This window comes from Pristiophorus japonicus, chromosome 17, assembly GCF_044704955.1.
Source record: "Pristiophorus japonicus isolate sPriJap1 chromosome 17, sPriJap1.hap1, whole genome shotgun sequence".
Lineage (NCBI taxonomy): Eukaryota > Metazoa > Chordata > Chondrichthyes > Pristiophoridae > Pristiophorus > Pristiophorus japonicus.
The window spans coordinates 11,271,484-11,286,820 of NC_091993.1; positions in this window are offsets into that span (position 1 = coordinate 11,271,484).

Here is a 15,337-nt window from a genome sequence, read left to right on the forward strand (position 1 = left end):
ACACGCTAAACAAATCCATGCACAGGCATCTTCCATCCTTCAGCATGTAGTTCGGGATCTGGAATATTAGGTCCTTCATTGAAACACCTGTGAACTCATCCCTTTTTGGTGTGGAAGCAAGTCATGCTCGATACGAGAGACCACCTAAGAAGGAGAAGGAGCACTGAATGCAAACTCCTCACCCTCATTTACAACTACATTCATGATCTTGCCCATTCCTCCTTGTGTAACCTCTTCCAGCTGTATGTGCCTGCAAGCAAACCCTGCTTCCAACTCCGACTTTGCATCCGCTTCTTCTTTAATTGTCCTTTCAGTGGCAAGCCCTTCAGCCACCCTGGTTGCATACTCTGGAACACTATTCATAAACTCTTCTGCCTTGCTACTTCTTTCTCCTCTTTTAAAAAAACTTCCTTTAAATCTATCTGTTTAACAAGGTCTTTAGTCACCTCGCTTAGTGATTCTCCTGTGATGCACTTTGGAATACTTTACTATAATAAAGATGCTACATAACTATGAGTTGTTGACGACACATGAATGAATGCAAATAATTATAAAATAAATAGTAATGTACACTTCTTGTGTATTTTCCTTTCAAAACTGCATTTATGGTACTCTTGTTAGATAGAGATTACTGGATACCTTTTACTGAATTACTAATCTTTGAGAATTAGCTGATATTAATTATAACATATACTGTTTATACATTTTAATGTTAAATGTGTTTTCCACGTTGAAAACCGCACTCTTAGCCAATAATGCTAGATTTCTTTTCTTGAATCTGACCAAAGCTCAAAACATCGGGGTTAGGAACTGCAATTTTTTTCACAGTCAACTATTGTTGCATTTATCAATGTCTCTAAAATCATCAGCTGCTGCACGCTAGCTGGAAATGGATTTTAAGCTGATTGTATGCAGTGGAACAGACATTGAGGATGAAATCTGTAGACAAATTAGAGAGGTGTATATTCACAACAGGGTTATAAATGTCGTGTGGAAACATAGAAACATAGAAAATAGGTGCAGGAGTAGGCCATTCGGCCCTTCTAGCCTGCACCGCCATTCAATGAGTTCATGGCTGAACATGCAACTTCAGTACCCCATTCCTGCTTTCTCACCATACCGCTTGATTCCCCTAGTAGTAAGGACTTCATCTAACTCCTTTTTGAATATATTTAGTGAATTGGCCTCAACAACTTTCTGTGATAGAGAATTCCACAGGTTCACCACTCTCTGGGTGAAGAAATTCCTCCTCATCTCGGTCCTAAATGGCTTACCCCTTATCCTTAGACTGTGTCCCCTGGTTCTGGACTTCCCCAACATTGGGAACATTCTTCCTGCATCTAACCTGTCTAACCCCGTCAGAATTTTAAGCGTTTCTATGAGGTCCCCTCTCATTCTTCTGAACTCCAGTGAATACAAGCCCAGTTGATCCAGTCTTTCTTGATAGGTCAGTCCCACCATCCCGGGAATCAGTCTGGTGAACCTTCGCTGCACGCCCTAATAGCAAGAATGTCCTTCCTCAGGTTAGGAGACCAAAACTGTACACAGTACTCCAGGTGTGGCCTCACCAAGGCCCTGTACAACTGTAGCAACACCTCCCTGCCCCTGTACTCAAATCCCCTCGCTATGAAGGCCAACATGCCATTTGCTTTCTTAACCGCCTGCTGTACCTGCATGCCAACCTTCAATGACTGATGTACCATGACACCCAGGTCTCTTTGCACCTCCCCTTTTCCTAATCTATCACCATTCAGATAATAGTCTGTCTCTCTGTTTTTACCACCAAAGTGGATAACCTCACATTTATCCACATTATACTTCATCTGCCATGCATTTGCCCACTCACCTAACCTATCCAAGTCACTCTGCAGCCTCATAGCATCCTCCTCGCAGCTCACACTGCCACCCAACTTAGTGTCATCCGCAAATTTGGAGATACTACATTTAATCCCCTCGTCTAAATCATTAATGTACAGTGTAAACAGCTGGGGCCCCAGCACAGAACCTTGCGGTACCCCACTAGTCACTGCCTGCCATTCTGAAAAGTCCCCATTTACTCCTACTCTTTGCTTCCTGTCTGACAACCAGTTCTCAATCCATGTCAGCACACTATGCCCAATCCCATGTGCTTTAACTTTGCACATTAATCTCTTGTGTGGGACCTTGTCGAAAGCCTTCTGAAAGTCCAAATATACCACATCAACTGGTTCTCCCTTGTCCACTCTACTGGAAACATCCTCAAAAAATTCCAGAAGATTTGTCAAGCATGATTTCCCTTTCACAAATCCATGCTGACTTGGACCTATCATATCACCTCTTTCCAAATGCACTGCTATGATATCCTTAATAATTGATTCCATCATTTTACCCACTACCGATGTCAGGCTGACCGGTCTATAATTCCCTGTTTTCTCTCTCCCTTCTTTTTTAAAAAGTGGGGTTACATTGGCTACCCTCCACTCCATAGGAACTGATCCAGAGTCAATGGAATGTTGGAAAATGACTGTCAATGCATCCACTATTTCCAAGGCCACCTCCTTAAGTACTCTGGGATGCAGTCCATCAGGCCCTGGGGATTTATCGGCCTTCAATCCCATCAATTTCCCCAACACAATTTCCCGACTAATAAGGATTTCCCTCAGTTCCTCCTCCTTACTAGACCCTCCGACCCCTTTTATATCCGGAAGGTTGTTTGTGTCCTCCTCAGTGAATACCGAACTAAAGTACTTGTTCAATTGGTCTGCCATTTCTTTGTTCCCCGTTATGACTTCCCCTGATTCTGAAACAAGACATCCTCAACTCCGAGGGACTGCCTAAGAAGAGAAGATGAATGTAGGAGATTTTAGATATTCACAAAATAGACTGAGACAGAGAAAACATTAGTGCTGAAAACGGGAAGTTGCTTTTGCAGTATGTTCAGGACCATCTTCTCAGTCAGTCTGTTGCTATTCCAACAAGGAATGAATCACTACATGACTTGTTTCTGGGTAACGAAGAAGAACAGCGAGGCAATCTAAAAGTAGGGAAGCAGTTAGGAAGTAGTGACCACAATGGAATTAGATTCAGTGTAAGAACAGAAATTTAAAAATAAAAATTTGAGGACATTGGGCTGGAAATTCGCTCTGATACCGCCCCTCGCGAGGGTCGGAACAGGGGCGGTAAAGTGTTGGGAGCCGCGAGTGCCGGCATTCGCGCCGCTCGGTAATTTCAGTGACCTGGTACCTGCGGCGGGGAAGTGCCGCCCGGGAGCGTTGCGCGGGGTACAACGTCCCCGGTATCATCCTGATCTCAACATTTGTTTTGCGCTTATCCCGTGGACAACCCACCAGAGAAAGCTGCCATGCAGAGCTGTACCGGTGTCAGTGAGGGAAGGAATGACTGCATGAGCTCAGTGTGATTGGGTTTTTTTTGTTTTCTTTTTGCGATTTATCTTTATTTGGGGTGAGTAATATATTGGGAATGATTTTTGTGTTTTGTGCTGATTTTTTTTTTCCAGGGAGGCCTCTCTTAGGGCGCTACGAATCCGGCTCTTTAGCAACAGATATTCAATTGCTCACCCAGCCTAGCATCTTAAGATAAATGTGGAACGCTTCCCTTAGCACCCCGCTCCACTGTCAGAGCACAGCTGCTGAATTTTGTGGTTGCCGACGCAAACCATTTCCCGGCGCTAAATTTATCCAACGTCCGACCTTACCGCCTCTAAAAACCCTCAACCTAATTTCCAGCCCAAGGTTACTTGATTGGGGGAAAAAAACCACAATTGTACAAAGATAAAAGTGACCTTGTCCAGATTAAATGCTCGGGAAAAAAAATGTCAAATAGAGCTTTAGATCAGCAATGGGAAATATTTAAGGAGGAGAGGGAAAAGGTACAAATCAAATATATTCCAGTAAAGGAAATAAAAGTCTGTAAGAGCTGGGATTCCATGAAAGAAATGAGGCATTAAATCAGACACAAGCATTTAACACTTTAAAGACAGCCAATAAAAATGAAAACCCGAGTAAATGTAAAGAATATAGGCACACTAAAACACAGAGAATAGACTTATAGGAGGATGAGAGAAACTGAGCTAAAAACATAAAGGGCATAAAATTATTTAACTATTCACATATGTAGCAAAGGTTTAGTGAAATTAGTGGTAGAGCAGGTAAGAGATGAAAGAGACAATATTGGAGAGTGAGGGAAAGGCATAAATAGTTATTAAATACTTTGCTTCAGCTTTCACAGATGAGGTGGACATTAAGATTACAGAATGACCAGAGGTAGATGTAACACAGTTAGTGGAGATTACCGTTGAAGAAGAAATGCAGTAAAGAACTTACTCAAGATCAAGGCAAACTAATAGTGGGTGGTTTATGTGTGACTATATGAAAGAAGCTAGGGAAGGGTCTGACTACAGGTTTCTAAACTGCTGAGGAAAAAATAATTATACCAGAGCATTAGAGGGTGTGAAATCTGACCACCCCACACTCCCTTCAAAAAATAGGGACAAACCAGGAAATTATAGGCCAGTTAGTATAATATGGGACAAAATTAATAAGTACTTAGAAGTAACATGAGTTAATCAGGGCCAGGGAAACCCTCAAACTTAAGCTACCATATCTATATCTGGTTAATCGAGATTATTTAAAAGCATTTGATAAGGTACCACATAAGAGACTTATTGCAAAGATAATTACACATGACATTAGGGGGTTCATGGCTGGGTGCAGAGAATGATGGTTGGAGTGCAAGGATTAGGAAAAAATGAATTTTTGGGGACCAGAAAGAGATGGCGAGTGGTGTTCCATAGGATCTGTGTCGAGGCCACTCTTATTTATTACTCATAAATTATTCAATACTTAGGAACTGGAGAAACATTATTAAACTTTGCTGATGACACCAAATTTGGGGGTGGGGGTGGTGGTTATAGAAAATTGTGATGATGACTGTAAAACAAAGAAAGACTTGCATTTATATAGCGCCTTTCACAATCACCGGACATTTCAAAGTGCTTTACAGCCAATGATGAACATTTGGGGTGTAGTCACTGTTGTAATGTGGAATATGCAACAGCCAATTTGCACACAACAAGCTCCCACAGACAGCAATGTCATAATGACCAGATAATCTGCTTTAGTGATGTTGATTGAGGGATAAATATTGGCCAGTTCACTGGGGATAACTCCCCTGTTCTTATTTGAAATAGTGCCATGGGATATTTAACATCCACCTGAGAGAACAGACGGGGCCTCGCTTTAACGTCTCATCCAAAAGACAGCACCACCAACAGTGCAGCAATCCCTCAGTACTGCACTGGAGTGTCAGCCTAGATTTATGTGCTCAAGTCCCTGGAGTGGGACTAGAACCCATAACCTTTGGATTCAGAGGTGGGTGTGCTACCCACTGAGCCACAGAAAGACTCCAGAGGGATAGCAATAGGCTAACCAGATGGGCAGATAAGTGAAAGATCTAATTCATTGCAGAAATATGTGAAGTAATACATGTTGGAAGAATAGGGGAAGAAAATACACCTTAAATGGTGAGATTTTAAGCAGAGTAGAGGAGCAGGAGTACCTTGGTATACAGGTCATTAAAGTGATAGCACAAGTAAATAAAGAAGTATAGAATACAAAAGCAAGGAGGTCCTGTTGAAGACATTAGTTAGACCTCAGTTGGTGCACTACATAGTTTAGGCCATTCTGTTGTAGGAAGGATATCAAAGCAATAGAAACAGTGCAGTATGCATTCACTAGGATGTTACCAGGGATGAGGGGGTCACAATGATGGAAAAACTTAGGATTTTTTTTTCACTAGAGCTGAAAAGGTTACGAGGGGAACTGATAGAGGTTGTCAAGATTAGGCAGGTTTATAATAAGGTTATTAGTGACAGGTTGTTTCCAATTGTCAGCCAGATGGCAACAACGGGATAAAAATTTAACATAATCACAAAAAGAATTTAAGTGGGGGTTAGAAAAAAATATTTAAACAGAGGGTGGGTTAGAATTATAAACTATCTATCACAGAGTTTGTAAGCAGAGTTTATACATTTTTTTCAATGAAAATTAGAATGTTGTTTGAAAAAGACAAATATTAAAATGCTTGTAGGCAAGCGGGAGAGTGGAATTTTAAAATTCATTCATGGGGTGTGGGCGTCGCTGGCAAGGCCAGCATTTATTGCCCATCCCTAATTGCCCTCGAGAAGGTGGTGGTGAGTCGCCTTCTTGAACCGCTGCAGTCCGTGTGCTGAAGGTACTCCCACAGTGCTGTGAGGGAGGGTGTTCCAGGATTTTGATCCAGCAACAATAAAGGAACGGCGATATATTTCCAAGTCAGGATGGCTTGTGACCTGGACAGGATTAGTTGCAGTACTGATGGGCCGAATAGCCTGTTTCTGTGTTGTAACAATCTATGATTTTTAGTGCGGTTGTAACCACTGAAAGTGACCACTGAAAATAGTAGCAGAGTTGAGGAGAGAAGCACTGCCGCCTTAGGAAGAAGAAATGGTCACCAAGCGGGAAACAAACAGCAATGGCTTTGGAGAGGGTTGTGGTATCTCGGGGAGGGAAATGGTAGCGGGATCAGAGATGGACTTAGCAATACAGTGAAGGAATGGGCGATAACCTCGGTGAGGAACTGGTATGATTGGGAAGGAGATGGTCACAGAAAGGGAAGTGGCTACATTGGGAAAGAGCAGTAACGATTTTGGAAATGAAACAGAATAGTCCTGCAGTGGATGCAGCAGTGTTGTGAGGGAGAATGATGACAAACGAAGGCTTGCAAAATGGGTGACAAGCGTGGTGCTAATGAGTTCACCAGCCCGATCAGCTGTTCTGCTAACTATAATTTCTATCATCTGTTTTTTTGGGGAGTGGCAGTATAATTTTTCATAATCATCCACTACCATCATAAAGTTAGCTCATAAGAACATATGAAAAAGGAGCAGTAGGCCACCTGCTCCTCGAGCCTGCTCCGCTATTTAAAAAGATCATGGCTGATCTGATCATGGACTCAGCTCCACTTCCCCGCCCGCTCCCCATAATCCTTTATTCCCTTATCGCTCAAAAATCTGTCTATCTCCGCCTTAAATATATTCAATGACCCAGCCTCCACAGCTCTCTGGGGCAGAGAATTCTATAGATTTGCAACCCTGTGAGAGAAGAAATTCCTCCTCATCTCAGTTTTAAATGGGCGGCCCCTTATTCTGAGACTATGTCCCCTAGTTTTAGTTTCCCCTACGAGTGGAAATATCCTCTCTGCATCCACCTTGTCTAGCCCCCTCATTGGGCCCAAGTTTCCACATGATTCGCGCCTGATTTTTAGGAGCAACTGGTGGAGAACGGACTATTTTAGAAATCGCAATTCTCCACATTTTTTTTTCTGCAGTTCTAGTCAGGTAGAACAGTTCTACTTTAGAACAGAATTTTTTTCTTCAAAAGGGGGCGTGTCTGGCCACTGACGCCTGATTTGAAAGTTTCCACAGTGAAAATGTACTCCAAACTAAAGTAGAATGGAGCCAGTGAAGATTTTTGTAGAACTGAAAAAACCTGTTCTACACATTAAAAAACCAGGCGCAGGTTACAAATTAGGCGTCCAGAACGAGGTGGGGGGGAGGAGAGGGGGAAGGGAACTCATTAAATTCGACAATAAATCCTTATTTATACTTCTACAAATATTATACAAATGAATCCAACCTGAATAAACATTTATAAGCCAAGAAAAGATTAAATAACCCATCTTCCTACCTGTGTGAAAGTGCTTCAGCCAGGGAGAATTCTGCAGCCGTTCGTGCCGCTGAGCGGGAGGGGAGGGGGAGAGAGAGAGAGAGAGAGAGGGGGAGGGAGGGAGAGAGAGAGAGGGGGAGGGAGGGAGAGAGAGAGAAGGGGAGGGAGGGAGAGAGAGGGAGGGGGAGGGAGAGAGAGAGAGGGGGAGGGAGAGAGAGAGAGGGGGAGCGGGTGTCGGGTCGGGTCTGGTCGGCGGTGGGGGGGGGGGGAGCGGGTGTCGGGTCTTGTCGGGGGCGGGGAGCAGGAGCTGGCCGTGGGAGGAGCCTTATTCACGCAGCCCCAGTGAGGCCACTGGGCCAGGGCTAGGGGCTGTGTGCTTCGGGCCCCTCCCACACAGTTCGGCGCCTGGAGCTACTGCACTTGCGTGCCGACTGTAGCGCGCATGTGCAGAGGTCCCGGCACTGTTTTCAGTGCAGGGACCTGGCTCCGCCCCCCCCCACAGCTCGTGCTGACTGCGCCGAGGGCCAGAGGACCTGTAAGTAGGTGGAGAATACCGAGGATTTTTTTAGGCGCCGTTTTAGGCGCGAAAAACGGGCGCCCAGCTCGGAGGGGCGCCCGTTTTTTTTCTTGTGGAAACTTGGGCCCACAATCTCTTATGTTTCGATAAGATCACCTCTCATTCTTCTGAACTCCAATCAGTATAGGCCCAACCTACCCTCATAAGTCACCCCCTCATCTCCAGAATCAACCTAGTGAACCTTCTCTGAACAGCCTCCAATGCAAGTATATCCTTCCTTAAATATGGAGACCAAAACTGTACGCAGTACTCCAGGTGTGGCCTCAACAATACCTTGTACAGTTGTAGCAGGACTTCTCTGTATTTATACTCCATCCCCCTTGGAGGATAAAGCCCAACATTCCATTTGCCTTCCTGATTACTTGCTGTACCTGCATACTAACTTTTTGTGTTTCATGCACAAGGACCCCCAGGTCCCTCTGTACTGCAGCACTTTGCAATTTTTCTCCATTTAAATTATAATTTGCTTTTCTATTATTTCTGCCAAAGTGGATAACCTCACATTTTCCCACATTATACTCCATCTGCCAAATATTTGCCCACTTAGTCTGTCTATATCGCTTTGCAGATTTTTTTGTGTCCTCCGCACAATTTGTTTTCCCACCATCTTTGTATCATCAGCAAACTAGGTAACATTACACTCAGTCCCTTCATCCAAGTCATTTATATAGATTGTGAATAGTTGAGGCCCTAGCACTGATCCTTGCGGCACCCCACTAGTTACTGTTTGCCAACTGGAAAATGACCCATTTATCCTGACTTTCTGATTTCTGTTAGTTAGCCAATCCTCTATCCATGCTAATATATTACCCTCAACCCCGTGAATGTTTATCTTGTGCAGTAACCTTTTATGTGGCACCTTTTCGAATGCCTTCTGGAAATCCAAATACACCACATTCACTGGTACCCCCCTTATCCACCCTGCTCGTTACATCCTCAAAGAACTCCAGCAAATTTGTCAAACATGATTTCCCTTTCATAAAACCATGCTGACTCTGCTTAATTAAATTATGATTTTCTAAATATCCTGCTACTGTTTCCTTAATAATGGAATCCAGCATTTTCCCAACGTCCAGATGTTAGTTAACTGGTCTATAGTTTCCTACTTTTTGTCTGCATCATTTTTTAAATAGGGACGTTACATTTGCGATTTTCCAATCTGCTGGGACCGCCCCAGAATCCAGGGAATTTTGGTAGATGATAATCATTGCATCCACTATCTCCGCAGCCATCAGGTCCAGGGGACTTTTCTGCCTTTAGTCCCATTATTTTACCGAGTACAACTTCTTTAGTAATAGTGATTGTATTAAGTTGATTATTCACTATTGGGATGTTTTTAGTGTCTTCTACTATGAAGACCAATACAAAATATTTGTTCAAAGTCTCTGCCATTTCCCTGTTCTCCATTATTAATTCCCCAGTCTCATCCTCTAGGGGACCAACATTTACTTTAGCCACTCTTTTCCTTTTTATGTACCTGTAGAAACTCTCTTTTTATATTTCATGCTAGTTTACTTTCATAATCTATCTTCCCTCTATTTATCATTTTTGTAGTCGTTCTTTGCTGGCTTTTAAAAGTTTCCCAATCGTCTGGCCTCCCACTAGTCTTGGCCACGTTGTATGCCCTTGTTTTTAATTTGATACCATCCCTTATTTCCTTATTTAGCCACGGATGGTTATCCCTTCTCTTACCATCTTTCCTTCTCGTTGGGATACGTTTTTGTTGCGAGTTATGAAATATCTCCTTAAATGTCTGCCACTGCTCAACTGATAACCATCCTCCACCTACACTACTAAGTTTTACAATAAGAAAGCCTATCTTGGCTTTCCGCTGCCAATTTGTGCTGTTGATGCTCATATTCCCCCTCCCCCCGACTCCCACCAGTGACTTTTACAGAAAGAAAACCTCAGAAATACTACAGCTGCTGAGTGTTACTCCGTGGGTCTGCATTGCATGACAGAAAGAGGGGAGTTTTACAATATTGTGATCATGGTACTTGTACTCTGTTGTAAAACACAGTCATTCAGTAGGGGGGACAGTTTTACATAATTCTTGATTTGTGGCTAGGATTTAAAAAAAATATTGTCTTATTTAAAGATACTTGAAGTAAATTTCTCCAAATATAGTCAATCCATTTTCTATAATAACACCTCTTCTATAATTATCTGAAGTGTAATAGCAGCCAAAGGTTGGGCACTGATAAAGGGGTAGTCATGCAAGTTTTCCATACTCATTTAGTCCAGAGTCCAAGGTATAGTACACGCAAACAATAATTGAAGGCACTGTCAGTAGTGGTGGCATATGCTTGATGGTTTATGTCTCCATTGAGCTATCACTGGAATGTTTTGCAAACCACTGTGAGTCTCCAAGCACCAGTTGCATTGTATAAAAAATGCCACAAGCGCCAACTCTTTACTATAAAAAAGTTTGATTCTAATTGCATTTGTTACTTGATTTATTTTAATGTTAAATATGTGACCTCCTACATAAAACTGACAGTTTTATGAAACTTTCTCCTTGACCTTACTCTTCATTCCAGGGATGTGCAGGACCGCACTACATAATTGGTGTCATGCTGCAGTCTCACTCTCCAGTCACTGTGTGTCTGTAAATCCTACTGACAATGGCTAAAATTAAGTAAAAGTGAAGTTGACTTATAGTAGAATTGTATTTATAAAAGTTACATTCTACAAGTTGTTACATAGTTTAGGAACAGAAAACAAAATACACATTGGGCACTGGGTTTATACAAAAAAAATCACACGTGTTGCAAATACTGGAGTACTTGTGTGCTGTACAGTTGGTGCCACTCTGCGCCTTATTTTGGATAAATTACCGGTCCCGGATGTGTATCTTTTATATCAGCTAAAGGAAGCAGTTACCGGAGTAAAACAAATTCTAATTAATGTAACTATTGTATTCAAGATTAGCGACCATAGTAAGATCAGTAATTAGGCAGCGATACGGCTTATCACCGTCATAATGTGTGCTCATGGTCAGCATTACTCTAATCAATATCTGAAATATTTACAATGCATAAAACCATTACTGTGAGATAATGTTTCAGATTGTCAGATTGTAAGATTTTCAAATCATAAACTAATTACAATTCTACTGATCTGATCTTACACAGTAGCTTCCGCTACTGAAGCAGAATTAAGTTTGCACCGATATTGGATGCACTAATCTGAATGTGGCACGTGTTTGAGTGCACAGCAGCAGATAGACTGGAGTTACACTGTCCCTCTGATCAGGTGTATTCTTTATGCTGAGAAAGCCTGTGCATACCATGGATGTCAGCATGATGACACGGGCATGCGTGAATATTTTCTTACCCACATGTCCGCAAATTGAAGAAGACGCGTTTAAATTTGTAGAAAACGTAAAAAAGAACCTTTAATGATCTTTCCAACTTCATTGACAAAAAAAATCACTGTTACTGATGCAGCATATTCTGCCAACGTGTCTGTTCTGTACCGCAACACAGGGAGACTGGAGTTATACTGCAGCCTGCTCATGGCAGAATGGGTGCAGAACCATCCAATGGAGCAGGTTTCACTCCTGGGACAAAAATGTGCTCAATACTCAGAACACTAATTTGCCTCTCTGGCTGACTTTGCAGAAACTGTTTTGCATCATTGTGAAAGTGGCAGTAAAACTGAATCCTCAATGGTCAATGACTGTGAATGAAAGACTTGCATTCATATAGATCCTGCCATGATCTCAAGACATCCCCAAGCACTCTATAGCCAACAAAGTACTTTTGAGGTGTAGTCACTGTTGTAATGGTGTCTGTGCCATTCCTCTGGTGCGTAATTTGAGGAAACTGCTTACAAATATCAGATTTGTTTGCTCTTAAGCTCGTTTCTGACATAGCAAGAAATTCTGCAGAAAAAAAAGATGGAGCTGTAACAATTTCCATGAAATCTGTATAATCTACAGACAGGATGCATAAAAATGAGACAGAGAATAGCAGGGCACTTCTGGCTTTGGAACAGCACACATTATAAAAATATAGACAGCGTTAAGCAATTTTAGTGCTGGACAGGTGTTAAGGCATTTTAAATGGTTATGTGCAGGCAAGGGGATTCAGTTACCACCCAGACAGGGAAACTGGAAATCCCAGTTCACAGCATTTTAATACTGGTATGAGATAAGACAAATGCCGGCGCTTCCACATCCTGAGCGCAATCCCAGAGCTTGATGGATAAAGGTATGGACCTGCTATATGAGGCCACTGACAACATCAATGCTAGTCGCTCCCAGGTGAACACTGACATAGTAACATTGCTCAATGTCATATCATTGGTTTGGCATACTCAACAGACCCTCTGGTCAATCTGCTCAATACATTAGTGCAAAATCAACAGCCCTCCTCCAAGCCGGTTCAGAATTTTGCCATTCAGAACTCTCCTGAGTCCTTTGAAAGCTTCTCCATGGAGTCCTCAGGACGGAGTCTATTTCTACCGTGGCTGAGTTAGCCGCTAGACCCATAGTACCATGCTGCAGCGGACACTTCCAGTGATGGTCCTCCCAAGTTTTCAGCAGTTGCTGCTTTGTGAATCTATAAGTAGAACAAATACATTTAATTTCAATGGACAGATCACGTTTCAATATCGACACTGATATTTCTTCTTCCATGATTGTGGTCCATTTTGTTGAGGCAGTAAATAGAATTGCCATGTCTGTACAGCATTCCATAGACATACTTGTAATTTATTTTGAAGTATTGCATTTAGTTACAGTTTCCATCTAAAGACATAGAAAAGTTAGGCTTCACAATACAAGTTTGTGTTTAATTGACCAGTAACATTTTTCCATTCTTAAAGTGAAAATGTTTATTTTCTGACTTTACCCCATCTTATTCCAATCTTGCAACCCCAATTCATATGTACACTGCCCCCTGTAGCAGTTACTTATTCGTCTTCCAATGTGTGACAGGTACAGATTCTGGAATGTTATCACACATTCAAGCCAGCAGTGTCACGATTATCTTTGTTCCTCCGAGCTCTTTAAAGTAGATCGCTCAACGTCGATACAAATGGGCGGAGTGTTGCCATCGCACGCTGTGCCCATTTGTAAGGGGTACCATGTATGTCACAGGACACCAATTAGCATATTACAAATGGCCTCCCATCTGATACAGACTGGCCCGTTGGCCACCCTCCTCAGAACCCTACCTAAGATGGCAGCAGCCGAACCACCAGCGTAAACGGGGCCTGAGTAACACAAAGTCATTTCCAGGCCACTATCACCCCATTTATGATGGGCACAGAGTTAAAATCAGCCCCAAAGATTCTTGCTATCAGAGCAAATTCCATTAGTTAACGCTTGCACTGACATCAGCTCACGGTTAAACATCTCCACCCACATAACCATTATTATATTAGCTACACTTCCAGTTCCTCCTCACAAGCCATGAAAAAAATAACATCGACGATGGTACTTTTTTTACAAAACAGGAAAAACATAAAAAACCTATTCCTTGAGGAATAATTCCATTTGAATCATGTGTTCAACAGACACAATCTAAGAGCAGAATTCTGTCAATAAAGGGCAGCAACAGATTCCCCTGCAGAACAGTAAGTATACGCTAGCACTCCAGCCTTAATATGGGAAAAACCCCCTTAGCTGCTATAGACAACATCAATGGCTTGAATTATTCAAAGATGAATAAATGAATTTGTTTTGACAAAACTCTACAAGTAAAACTTAGGATTATCCTCCACCATGGTTTACAGGGGCCTCGACCGTATCCATCCTATTTCCTGTACTCCTGCCCTCGCCCCCTCCCCTCCCTCCCAGAACCATGATAGGGTTTCCCTTGTCCTCCCCTCCACCCCACCAGCCTCCACTTTCAACGGATCATCCTCTGCCATTTCCGCTACCTCCAGTGTGATGTCACCACCAAACATATCACCCCTCCCCTTTCAGCATTCCAAAGGGACTGTTCCCTCCGCGACACCCTGGTCTACTCCGCAGTCTCCCCCAACACCCCTCCCTTTCCCACGGCATCTTCCCATGCAAGCTCAGAAGATGCAACACCTGCCCTTTCACCTCCTCCTTTCCCAATGTCCCGGGCCCCAAAGACTCCTTCCAGGTGAAAGAGCGATTTACTTTTGCTTCTTTCAATTTACTATACTGTATTCGCTGCTCACATAAGAACATAAGAAATAGGAGCAGGAGTAGGCCATCTGGCCCCTCGAGCCTCCTCCACCATTCAATAAGATCATGGCTGATCTGATCTTGGCCTCAACTCTACTTCCCCGCCCGCTCCCCATAACCCTTGACTCCCTTATCATTCAAAAATCTGTCTATCTCCACCTTAAATATATTCAAAGACCCAGCCTCCACTGCTCTCTGGAGTAGAAAATTCCAAAGATTTCACAACCCTCTGAGAGAAGAAATTCCTCCTCATTTCTGTTTTAAATGGGCGATCCCTTATTCTGAAACTATGCCCCCTAGTTCTAGATTCCCCCATGAGGGGAAACATCCTCTCTGCATCTACCCTGTCAAGTCCCCTCAGAATCTTATATGTTTCAATAAGATCACCTGTCATTCTTCTAAACTCCAAGGAGTATAGGCCCAACCTGCTCAACCTTTCTTCATATGACAAACCCTTCATCTCAGGAATCAACCTCATGAACTTTCTCTGAACTGCCTCCAATGCAAGTATATCCTTCCTTAAATAAGGAGACCAAAACTGTGTGCAGTACTCCAGTTGTGGTCTTACCAATGCCCTGTACAGTTGTAGCAGGACTTCTCTGCTTTTATACTCCATTCCCTTTGCAACAAAGGCCAGCATTCCATTTGCCTTCCTGATTACTTGCTGTACCTGCATGCTAACTTTTTGTGTTTCATGTACAGAAACCTCAAGATCCCTCTGTACTACAGCATTTTGTAATCGCTTCCCATTTAAATAATAATTTGCTTTTTTATTTTTCCTACCAAAGTGGATAACCCCACATTTTCCCACATTATACTCCATCTGCCAATTTTTTACCACTCACTGAGCCTATCTGTATCCCTTTTGTAGATTCTTTGTGTCATCCTCAC